Raw genomic sequence first — 11,558 nt, 5'->3', positions numbered from 1 at the left:
TTTCTACAAACCTTTCAAAATATATCTTTTCTACAAACCTTTCAAAATATATCTTTTCTACAAACCTTTCAAAATATATCTTTTCTACAAACCTTTCAAAATATATCTTTTCTACAGACCTTTCAAAATATATCTTTTCTACAAACCTTTCAAAATATATCTTTTCTACAAACCTTTCAAAATATATCTTTTTCTACAAACCTTCAACAGTCATATAAACGCTTTCAAAATATATCTTTTTCTACAAACCTTCAACAGTCATATAAACGCTTTCAAAATATATCTTTTCTTCAAACCTTTTAAAATATGTCTTTTCTACAAACCTTTCAAAATATATCTTTTCTACAAACCTTTCAAAATATATCTTTTCTTCAAACCTTTTAAAATATATCTTTTCTACAAACCTTTCAAAATATATCTTTTTCTACAAACCTTCAACAGTCATATAAACGCTTTCAAAATATATCTTTTCTTCAAACCTTTTAAAATATGTCTTTTCTTCAAACCTTTCAAAATATATCTTTTCTACAAACCTTTTAAAAATATGTCTTTTCTACAAACCTTTCAAAATATATCTTTTTCTACAAACCTTTTAAAAATATGTCTTTTCTACAAACCTTTCAAAATATATCTTTTTCTACAAACCTTTCAAAATACATCTTTTCTACAAACCTTCAACAGTCATATAAACGCTTTCAAAATATATCTTTTTCTACAAACCTTCAACAGTCATATAAAAGCTTTCAAAATATATCTTTTCTTCAAACCTTTTAAAATATATCTTTTCTACAAACCTTTCAAAATATATCTTTTTCTACAAACCTTCAACAGTCATATAAACGCTTTCAAAATATATCTTTTCTACAAGCCTTCAACAGTCATGGAAACGCTTTCAAAATCCAATTCAAGGACTATTTGTTGTTGAAAATGGTGGATAATGTTCACGAAAGCGTAGCCTCCTCTGGCCGCGACGACAGTGTAGCTGCTGTTGAGAGAAATACCTCCTCACAGAAATAATTTGCATATACATGTGGGGTGGTCCAGGGGGTGTGTAGCCCCCCCCTGGTTAGAAATGGGGGTCGAGGTCTGTTAGCAGGTTGTAAACTTAGGTTGGGGTAGTTTAAGTGTGCTCCCCCACCCTAAACCCTCTGCGAGCTATTATTACCGAGAATATCATCCCCTATTTTCAACAATAAATAGTCCTTGAATAGGATTTTGAAAGTGTTTCCATATTAGGACACCTCTCCTCCCGAAACTGACCTCTCTTTCGGCCACCTCTTTGGATTCTTTTTAGGAGCAGCGAGTAGCGGGCTTTTTTTTATTAATGTTTACTTTTTTGTGCCCTTGAGCTGTCTCCTTTGCTGTAAAAAAAAAAAAAAAAAAAAAAAGATTGTTGAACATTTGTGGAAAAGATATATGAAGAGATACTGATGTTTCATAAGGCAGGTTATGAAATACTGGCATGGCACTAAAACCAATCTTTACCCAGTCCTATCATCTGGAAGTCCCACCAATTAAGTCAGCCTGTTGAATGATATTTACCAATGATACTGACCATGTTTGCCATCAAAGTTTAGAAGTAATACCTTTAAATACGTACAGTACTTTAGCTCCGCCACCCAAAATTACCTCCATGCCATTATGTTGTAGGTAGAAAACACACGGCCTTAACCCAGTGGAGGTGGTTGCAGCAGGGATCGTGCTTCTTAATGGTCCCTCCAAGCGAGAAAAACGAGAAAAAATCACCCCTCACACAAACCATTTCATAATAAATATATCAAGGCATTTGTGATCAGTGTATGTGTCATCTATTTTGGGGGTTAATTTCATGGTACAAATTTGGCCCGTCGCTGCTACACGGTAAAGCCACAAATTTGGCCCGTCGCTGCTACACGGTAAAGCCACAAATTTGGCCCGTCACTGCTACACGGTAAAGCCACAAATTTGGCCCGTCGCTGCTACACGGTAAAGCCACAAATTTGGACCGTCGCTGCTACACGGTAAAGCCACAAATTTGGCCCGTCGCTGCTACACGGTAAAGCCACAAATTTGGCCCGTCGCTGCTACACGGTAAAGCCACAAATTTGGCCCGTCGCTGCTACACGGTAAAGCCACAAATTTGGTCCGTCGCTGCTACCGGGTTAAATATGTACGGTAGTTTAGCTCTGTCACCCAAAATGCCCTTCATGCCTCTGTGTTATAGATAAAAAATACACGCCCTTAAAACCATCATCTGGTATAATGGCTTTTATGCTTTTTCCTACCAATGGTCCTCTAGAAATGGGTCCTTCCTTGCACACACCCTTGCATGGAGAGATAAAATTTGCTCTCAGGTTTATTAACAGTGGTGAGCATAACTAGATTAAAAAATAATAAAGTTGGAAAAGGAGATCATTTTCCATTTTTTCATAAACTTTTCAATATTTGTCCACGCTCGTATTAACCCAGTAGCAGCGACGGGCCAAATTTGTGGCTTTACCGTGTAGCAGCGACGGGCCAAATTTGTGGCTTTACCGTGTAGCAGCGACGGGCCAAATTTGTGGCTTTACCGTGTAGTAGCGACGGGCCAAATTTGTGGCTTTTACCGTAGTAGAGCGACGGGCCAAATTTGTGGCTTTACCGTGTAGCAGCGATTGGGCCAAATTTGTGGCTTTACCGTAGCAGTGACGGGGCCAAATTTGTGGCTTTACCGTGTAGCAGCGACGGGCCAAATTTGTGGCTTTACCGTGTAGCAGCGACGGGCCAAATTTGTGGCTTTACCGTGTAGCAGCGACGGGCCAAATTTGTGGCTTTACCGTGTAGCAGCGACGGGCCAAATTTGTGGCTTTACCGTGTAGCAGCGACGGGCCAAATTTGTGGCTTTACCGTGTAGCAGCGATGGGCCAAATTTGTGGCTTTACCGTGTAGCAGCGACAATAAATTGTGGCTTTACCGTAGCAGCGACGGGCAAATTTGTGGCTTTACCGTGTAGCAGACGGCCAAATTTGTGGCTTTACCGTAGCAGCGACGGGCCAGATTTGTGGCTTTACCGTGTAGCAGCGATGGGCCAGATTTGTGGCTTTACCGTGTAGCAGCGATGGGCCAAATTTGTGGCTTTACCGTGTAGCGTTGATGGGCCAAATTTGTGGCTTTACCGTGTAGCAGCGACGGGCCAAATTTGTGACTTTACCGTGTAGCAGCGACGGGCCAAATTTGTGCCATGATATAAACCCCCAAAATAGATGATACATAATCTGATCACAAATGCTTTGATATATATTATGAAATGGTTTGTGTGAGGGGTGATTTTTTCTCATTTTTCTTGCTTAGAGGGACCATTAAGAAACATGGTCCCCGCTGCTACCGGGCTAATAATGTCTGTTCCAATATGCTGTATGTTGACATGTTCGTCCTTGCCCACAGAGTATTGGAAGTGTTGTCCGTGGTCAGGTCCAGGCACGATGCTTGTACGTCTCCCCGCTGATCTCTGCGGCCCAGAAGGTGGCCATGTCCCACCTGGACCCTGGCTCGGAGATGCCCTACCCCACGCTGCAGGGCAACTTAGATATCGTCCAACAAAGGTGTGTGAAAGGCTTTGAAGCTGACCCAATGTGAAATGTTTGTTCATAAATATGTAATTTTTAAGAATACATCAAATCCTCCTCTCTTCCTCTTACCCTTCTTCTGTACTGTGAACCTAGAAACACATATTTGACAAGGCTTTCGTGGGAGTTGTGGGCATTTCCAGGAGTAGTTCTATGACCCTGGTGGTGGTGTGACCCTTCTTCTGTGCTGTGAACCTAGAAACACATATTTGACAAGGCTTTCATAGGAGTTGTAGGCATTTCCAGGAGTAGTTTTATGACCCTGGTGGTAGTGTGACCCTTCTTCTGTACTGTGAACCTAGAAACACATATTTGACAAGGCTTTTGTGGGAGTTGTGGGCATTTCCAGGAATAGTTTTATGACCCTGGTGGTAGTGTGACCCTTCTTCTGTACTGTGAACCTAGAAACACATATTTGACAAGGCTTTCGTAGGAGTTGTAGGCATTTCCAGGAGTAGTTTTATGACCCTGGTGGTAGTGTGACCCTTCTTCTGTACTGTGAACCTAGAAACACATATTTGACAAGGCTTTCGTAGGAGTTGTGGGCATTTCCAGGAGTAGTTCTATGACCCTGGTGGTGGTGTGACCCTTCTTCTGTACTGTGAACCTAGAAACACATATTTGACAAGGCTTTCGTGGGAGTTGTGGGCATTTCCAGGAGTAGTTCTATGACCCTGGTGGTGGTGTGACCCTTCTTCTGTACTGTGAACCTAGAAACACATATTTGACAAGGCTTTCATAGGAGTTGTGGGCATTTCCAGGAGTAGTTCTATGACCCTGGTGGTGGTGTGACCCTTCTTCTGTACCATGAACCTAGAAACACATATTTGACAAGGCTTTCGTAGGAGTTGTAGGCATTTCCAGGAGTAGTTTTATGACCCTGGTGGTAGTCTGACCCTTCTTCTGTACCATGAACCTCAAGAAACACTTGTTAGAACCGAGAGAGCCCGGATTCGATTCCCGGGCGGAGTGGAAAAATTTGGGCGGCTTTTCCGATACCCTACGCCCCTGTCCACCCAGCAGTGTACCAGGTATTAATCGGGGGTTGTGTCCCGTCTCCTGGGGTCTGTTCCCTTCTCCTATAATTCCTTCCCCTTCTGCCTCCCTCCGGCATATGACCACAGATGTTGCGCCCACTAAACCAAACTTTCCAACTGTTCCCTTCTCCTATAATTCCTTCCCCTTCTGTCTCTCTCCGGCATATGACCACAGATGTTGCGCCCACTAAACCAAACTTTCCAACTGTTCCCTTCTCCTATAATTCCTTCCCCTTCTGCCTCCCTCCGGCATATGACCACAGATGTTGCGCCCACTAAACCAAACTTTCCAACTGTTCCCTTCTCCTATAATTCCTTCCCCTTCTGCCTCCCTCCGGCATATGACCACAGATGTTGCGCCGACTAAACCAAACTTTCCTCTGTAAATGCACTAATACAAAACGACCTATTTCAGATCATTTTGGAGAACTACTCTACGGTACTTGTCCAGCAGTTCCTCAGACCGGGTCGTGGTGACGTCGTTTGTACCTGTGTGGAGAACAAAGAGTGAGTCATTAGAGGCCACAGCGTGGTTATGTTAGGTTAAGTTTAGGGTATCTTCAAACACATGATAGCCAGCACTTTACAGTATATATCAACAAAGAATGACCTCACAAAGTTGTATTGAAAGTCTCATTAGTAAGGAAGCATATATGAATTTTCTGAGTCAATCCATATGGTAACTGTTTGGGGGTTTTGATAGGTTATGTTAGGTTAAGTTTAGGGTATCTTCAAACACATGATAGCCAGCACTTTACAGTATATATCAACAAAGAATGACCTCACTTAGTTCTATAGAAAGTCTCATTAGTAAGGAAGCATATATGAATTTTCTGAGTCAAGACCTATAGTAACTGTTTGGGGTTTTGATAGGTTATGTTAGGTTAAGTTTAGGGTATCTTCAAACACATGATAGCCAGCACTTTACAGTATATATCAACAAAGAATGACCTCACAAAGTTGTATTGAAAGTCTCATTAGTAAGGAAGCATATATGAATTTTCTGAGTCAATCCATATGGTAACTGTTTGGGGTTTTGATAGGTTATGTTAGGTTAAGTTTAGGGTATCTTCAAACACATGATAGCCAGCACTTTACAGTATATATCAACAAAGAATGACCTCACAAAGTTGTATTGAAAGTCTCATTAGTAAGGAAGCATATATGAATTTTCTGAGTCAATCCATATGGTAACTGTTTGGGGGTTTTGATAGGTTATGTTAGGTTAAGTTTAGGGTATCTTCAAACACATGATAGCCAGCACTTTACAGTATATATCAACAAAGAATGACCTCACTTAGTTCTATAGAAAGTCTCATTAGTAAGGAAGCATATATGAATTTTCTGAGTCAATCCCTTAAGTAACTGTTTGGGGTTTTGATAGGTTATGTTAGGTTAAGTTTAGGGTGTCTTCAAACACATGATAGCCAGCACTTTACAGTATAAATCAACAAAGAATGACCTCACTTAGTTGTATAGAAAGTCTCATTAGTAAGGAAGCATATATGAATTTTCTGAGTCAAGACCTATAGTAACTGTTTGGGGTTTTGATAGGTTATGTTAGGTTAAGTTTAGGGTATCTTCAAACACATGATAGCCAGCACTTTACAGTATAAATCAACAAAGAATAACCTCACTTAGTTGTATAGAAAGTCTCGTTAGTAAGGAAGCATATATGAATTTTCTGTATCAAGATATATAGTAACTGTTTGGGGTTTTGATAGGTTATGTTAGGTTAAGTTTAGGGTATCTTCAAACACATGATAGCCAGCATTTTACAGTATAAATCAACAAAGAATAACCTCACTTAGTTGTATTGAAAGTCTTATTAGTAAGGAAGCATATATGAATTTTCTGAGTCAATCCATATAATAACTGTTTCGGGTTTTGATAGGTTATGTTAGGTTAAGTTTAGGGTATCTTCAAACACATGATAGCCAGCACTTTACAGTATATATCAACAAAGAATGACCTCACTTAGTGATATAGAAAGTCTCATTAGTAAGGAAGCATATATGAATTTTCTGAGTCAATCCATATAGTAACTGTTTGGGGTTTTGATAGGTTATGTTAGGTTAAGTTTAGGGCATCTTCAAACACATGATAGCCAGCACTTTACAGTATATATCAACAAAGAATGACCTCACTAAGTTGTATTCAAAGTCTCATTAGTAAGGAAGCATATATGAATTTTCTGAGTTAATCCATATATAGTAACTGTTTCGGGTTTTGATAGGTTATGTTAGGTTAAGTTTAGGGTATCTTCAAACACATGATAGCCAGCACTTTACAGTATAAATCATCAAAGAATTCCCTCACTTAGTTGTATAGAAAGTCTCATTAGTAAGGAAGCATATATGAATTTTCTGAGTCAAGACATATAGTAACTGTTTGGGGGTTTGATAGGTTATGTTAGGTTAAGTTTAGGGTATCTTCAAACACATGATAGCCAGCACTTTACAGTATATATCAACAAAGAATTCCCTCACTTAGTTGTATAGAAAGTCTCATTAGTAAGGAAGCATATATGAATTTTCTGAGTCAAGACCTATAGTAACTGTTTGGGGTTTTGATAGGTTATGTTAGGTTAAGTTTAGGGTATCTTCAAACACATGATAGCCAGCACTTTACAGTATATATCAACAAAGAATGACCTCACTAAGTTGTATTCAAAGTCTCATTAGTAAGGAAGCATATATGAATTTTCTGAGTTAATCCATATATAGTAACTGTTTGGGGTTTTGATAGGTTATGTTAGGTTAAGTTTAGGGTATCTTCAAACACATGATAGCCAGCACTTTACAGTATATATCAACAAAGAATGACCTCACTTAGTTGTATAGAAAGTCTCATTAGTAAGGAAGCATATATGAATTTTCTGAGTCAAGACGTATAGTAACTGTTTGCGGTTTTGATAGGTTATGTTAGGTTAAGTTTAGGGTATCTTCAAACACATGATAGCCAGCACTTTACAGTATATATCAACAAAGAATGACCTCACTAAGTTGTATTGAAAGTCTCATTAGTAAGGAAGCATATATGAATTTTCTGAGTCAAGACCTATAGTAACTGTTTGGGGTTTTGATAGGTTATGTTAGGTTAAGTTTAGGGTATCTTCAAACACATGATAGCCAGCACTTTACAGTATGAATCAACAAAGAATTCCCTCACTTAGTTGTATAGAAAGTCTCATTAGTAAGGAAGCATATATGAATTTTCTGAGTCAAGACCTATAGTAACTGTTTTTTGTTTTGATAGGTTATGTTTGGTTAAGTTTAGGGTATCTTCAAACACATGATAGCCAGCACTTTACAGTATAAATCATCAAAGAATGACCTCACTTAGTTGTATAGAAAGTCTCATTAGTAAGGAAGCATATATGAATTTTCTGAGTCAAGACCTATAGTAACTGTTTGGGGTTTTGATAGGTTATGTTAGGTTAAGTTTAGGGTATCTTCAAACACATGATAGCCAGCTCTTTACAGTATAAATAAAAAAAGAATGACCTCACTTAGTTGTATAGAAAGTCTCATTAGTAAGGAAGCATATATGAATTTTCTGAGTCAGTCCATATAGTAACTGTTTGGGGTTTTGATAGGTTATGTTAGGTTAAGTTTAGGGCATCTTCAGACACATGATAGCCAGCACTTTACAGTATATATCAACAAAGAATGACCTCACTTAGTTCTATAGAAAGTCTCACTAGTAAGGAAGCATTTATGAATTTTCTGAATCAATCCATATATAGTAACTGTTTGGGGTTTTGATAGGTTATGTTAGGTTAAGTTTAGGGTATCTTCAAACACATGATAGCCAGCACTTTACAGTATGAATCAACAAAGAATGACCTCACTTAGTTGTATTGAAAGTCTCATTAGTAAGGAAGCATATATGAATTTTCTGAGTGAATCCATATAGTAACTGTTTGGGGGTTTTGATAGGTTATGTTAGGTTAAGTTTAGGGCATCTTCAGACACATGATAGCCAGCACTTTACAGTATATATCAACAAAGAATGACCTCACTAAGTTGTATTCAAAGTCTCATTAGTAAGGAAGCATATATGAATTTTCTGAGTTAATCCATATATAGTAACTGTTTCGGGTTTTGATAGGTTATGTTAGGTTAAGTTTAGGGTATCTTCAAACACATGATAGCCAGCACTTTACAGTATGAATCAACAAAGAATTCCCTCACTTAGTTGTATAGAAAGTCTCATTAGTAAGGAAGCATATATGAATTTTCTGAGTCAAGACATAGTAACTGTTTGGGGGTTTGATAGGTTATGTTAGGTTAAGTTTAGGGTATCTTCAAACACATGATAGCCAGCACTTTACAGTATAAATCATCAAAGAATGACCTCACTTAGTTGTATTGAAAGTCTCATTAGTAAGGAAGCATATATGAATTTTCTGAGTCAATCCATATAGTAACTGTTTGGGGTTTTGATAGGTTATGTTAGGTTAAGTTTAGGGTACCTTCAAACACATGATAGCCAGCTCTTTACAGTATAAATAAAAAAAGAATGACCTCACTTAGTTGTATAGAAAGTTTCATTAGTAAGGAAGCATATATGAATTTTCTGAGTCAGTCCATATAGTAACTGTTTGGGGTTTTGATAGGTTATGTTAGGTTAAGTTTAGGGTATCTTCAAACACATGATAGCCAGCACTTTACAGTATATATCAACAAAGAATGACCTCACTTAGTTATATAGAAAGTCTCATAAGTAAGGAAGCATATATGAATTTTCTGAGTCAATCCATATAGTAACTGTTTGACGTTTTGATAGGTTAAGTTTAGGGTATCTTCAAACACATGATAGCCAGCACTTTACAGTATAAATCATCAAAGAATTCCCTCACTTAGTTGTATAGAAAGTCTCATTAGTAAGGAAGCATATATGAATTTTCTGAGTCAAGACCTATTGTAACTGTTTGGGGTTTTGATAGGTTATGTTAGGTTAAGTTTAGGGTATCTTCAAACACATGATAGCCAGCACTTTACAGTATAAATCAACAAAGAATGACCTCACTTAGTTGTATAGAAAGTCTCATTAGTAAGGAAGCATATATGAATTTTCTGAGTCAATCCATATAGTAACTCTTTGGGGTTTTGATAGGTTATGTTAGGTTAAGTTTAGGGCATCTTCAAACACATGATAGCCAGCACTTTACAGTATAAATCAACAAAGAATGACCTCACTTAGTTGTATTGAAAGTCTCATTAGTAAGGAAGCATATATGAATTTTCTGAGTCAATCCATATAGTAACTGTTTGGGGTTTTGATAGGTTATGTTAGGTTAAGTTTAGGGTATCTTCAAACACATGATAGCCGGCACTTTACAGTATAAATCAACAAAGAATGACCTCACTTAGTTGTATAGAAAGTCTCATTAGTAGAGAAGCATATATGAATTTTCTGAGTCAATCCATATAGTAACTGTTTGGGGTTTTGATAGGTTATGTTAGGATAAGTTTAGGGTATCTTCAAACACATGATAGCCAGCACTTTACAGTATATATCAACAAAGAATGACCTCACTAAGTTGTATTCAAAGTCTCATTAGTAAGGAAGCATATATGAATTTTCTGAGTTAATCCATATATAGTAACTGTTTCGGGTTTTGATAGGTTATGTTAGGTTAAGTTTAGGGTATCTTCAAACACATGATAGCCAGCACTTTACAGTATAAATCAACAAAGAATTCCCTCACTTAGTTGTATAGAAAGTCTCATTAGTAAGGAAGCATATATGAATTTTCTGAGACAAGACCTATAGTAACTGTTAGTGGTTTTGATAGGTTATGTTAGGTTAAGTTTAGGGTATCTTCAAACACATGATAGCCAGCACTTTACAGTATAAATCAACAAAGAATGACCTCACTTAGTTGTATAGAAAGTCTCATTAGTAAGGAAGCATATATGAATTTTCTGAGTCAAGACCTATAGTAACTGTTTGTGGTTTTGATAGGTTATGTTAGGTTAAGTTTAGGGTATCTTCAAACTCATGATAGCCAGCACTTTACAGTATAAATCAACAAAGAATGACCTCACTTAGTTGTATAGAGAGTCTTGTTAGTAAGGAAGCATATATGAATTTTCTGAGTCAATCCATATGGTAACTGTTTCGGGTTTTGATAGGTTATGTTAGGTTAAGTTTAGGGTATCTTCAAACACATGATAGCCAGCACTTTACAGTATGAATCAACAAAGAATGACCTCACTTAGTTGTATTGAAAGTCTCATTAGTAAGGAAGCATATATGAATTTTCTGAGTCAATCCCTTAAGTAATTGTTTGGGGTTTTGATAGGTTATGTTAGGTTAAGTTTAGGGTATCTTCAAACACATGATAGCCAGCACTTTACAGTATAAATCAACAAAGAATGACCTCACTTAGTTGTATTGAAAGTCTCATTAGTAAGGAAGCATATATGAATTTTCTGAGTCAATCCATATAGTAACTGTTTGGGGTTTTGATAGGTTATGTTAGGTTAAGTTTAGGGTATCTTCAAACAGATGATAGCCAGCATTTTACAGTATATATCAACAAAGAATGACCTCACTTAGTTCTATAGAAAGTCTCATTAGTAAGGAAGCATATATGAATTTTCTGAGTCAAGACCTATAGTAACTGTGTGGGGTTTTGATAGGTTATGTTAGGTTAAGTTTAGGGTATCTTCAAACACATGATAGCCAGCACTTTACAGTATATATCAACAAAGAATCACCTCACTTAGTTGTATAGAAAGTCTCATTAGTAAGGAAGTATATATGAATTTTCTGAGTCAAGACCTGTAGTAACTGTTTGTGGTTTTGATAGGTTATGTTAGGTTAAGTTTAGGGTATCTTCAAACACATGATAGCCAGCACTTTACAGTATATATCAACAAAGAATCACCTCACTTAGTTGTATAGAAAGTCTCATTAGTAAGGA

General features: G+C 37.3%; 1 long non-coding RNA gene across 2 annotated transcripts in view; it reads left to right on the top strand.

Moving 5' to 3' along the window:
* LOC126994680 (uncharacterized) overlaps positions 1–11,558 on the top strand; it is a 13,754-nt gene extending 2,196 nt beyond the window's left edge. The window contains exons 2-5 of one of the 2 annotated variants that reach the window (XR_007749462.1): positions 3,403–3,560; positions 5,037–5,163; positions 9,413–10,604; positions 11,455–11,558. This is a non-coding gene — a long non-coding RNA (uncharacterized LOC126994680). Of the gene's footprint in view, positions 1–3,402; positions 3,561–5,036; positions 5,164–9,412; positions 10,605–10,944; positions 11,259–11,454 lie in introns of those variants that run through there. The other variant, XR_007749461.1, reaches the window with a different exon arrangement.

The sequence above is a fragment of the Eriocheir sinensis genome, unplaced genomic scaffold, assembly GCF_024679095.1.
Source record: "Eriocheir sinensis breed Jianghai 21 unplaced genomic scaffold, ASM2467909v1 Scaffold848, whole genome shotgun sequence".
NCBI lineage: Eukaryota > Metazoa > Arthropoda > Malacostraca > Decapoda > Varunidae > Eriocheir > Eriocheir sinensis.
Note: the sequence above shows the minus strand (reverse complement) of the source record. Positions and strands in the feature narration are given on the sequence as shown.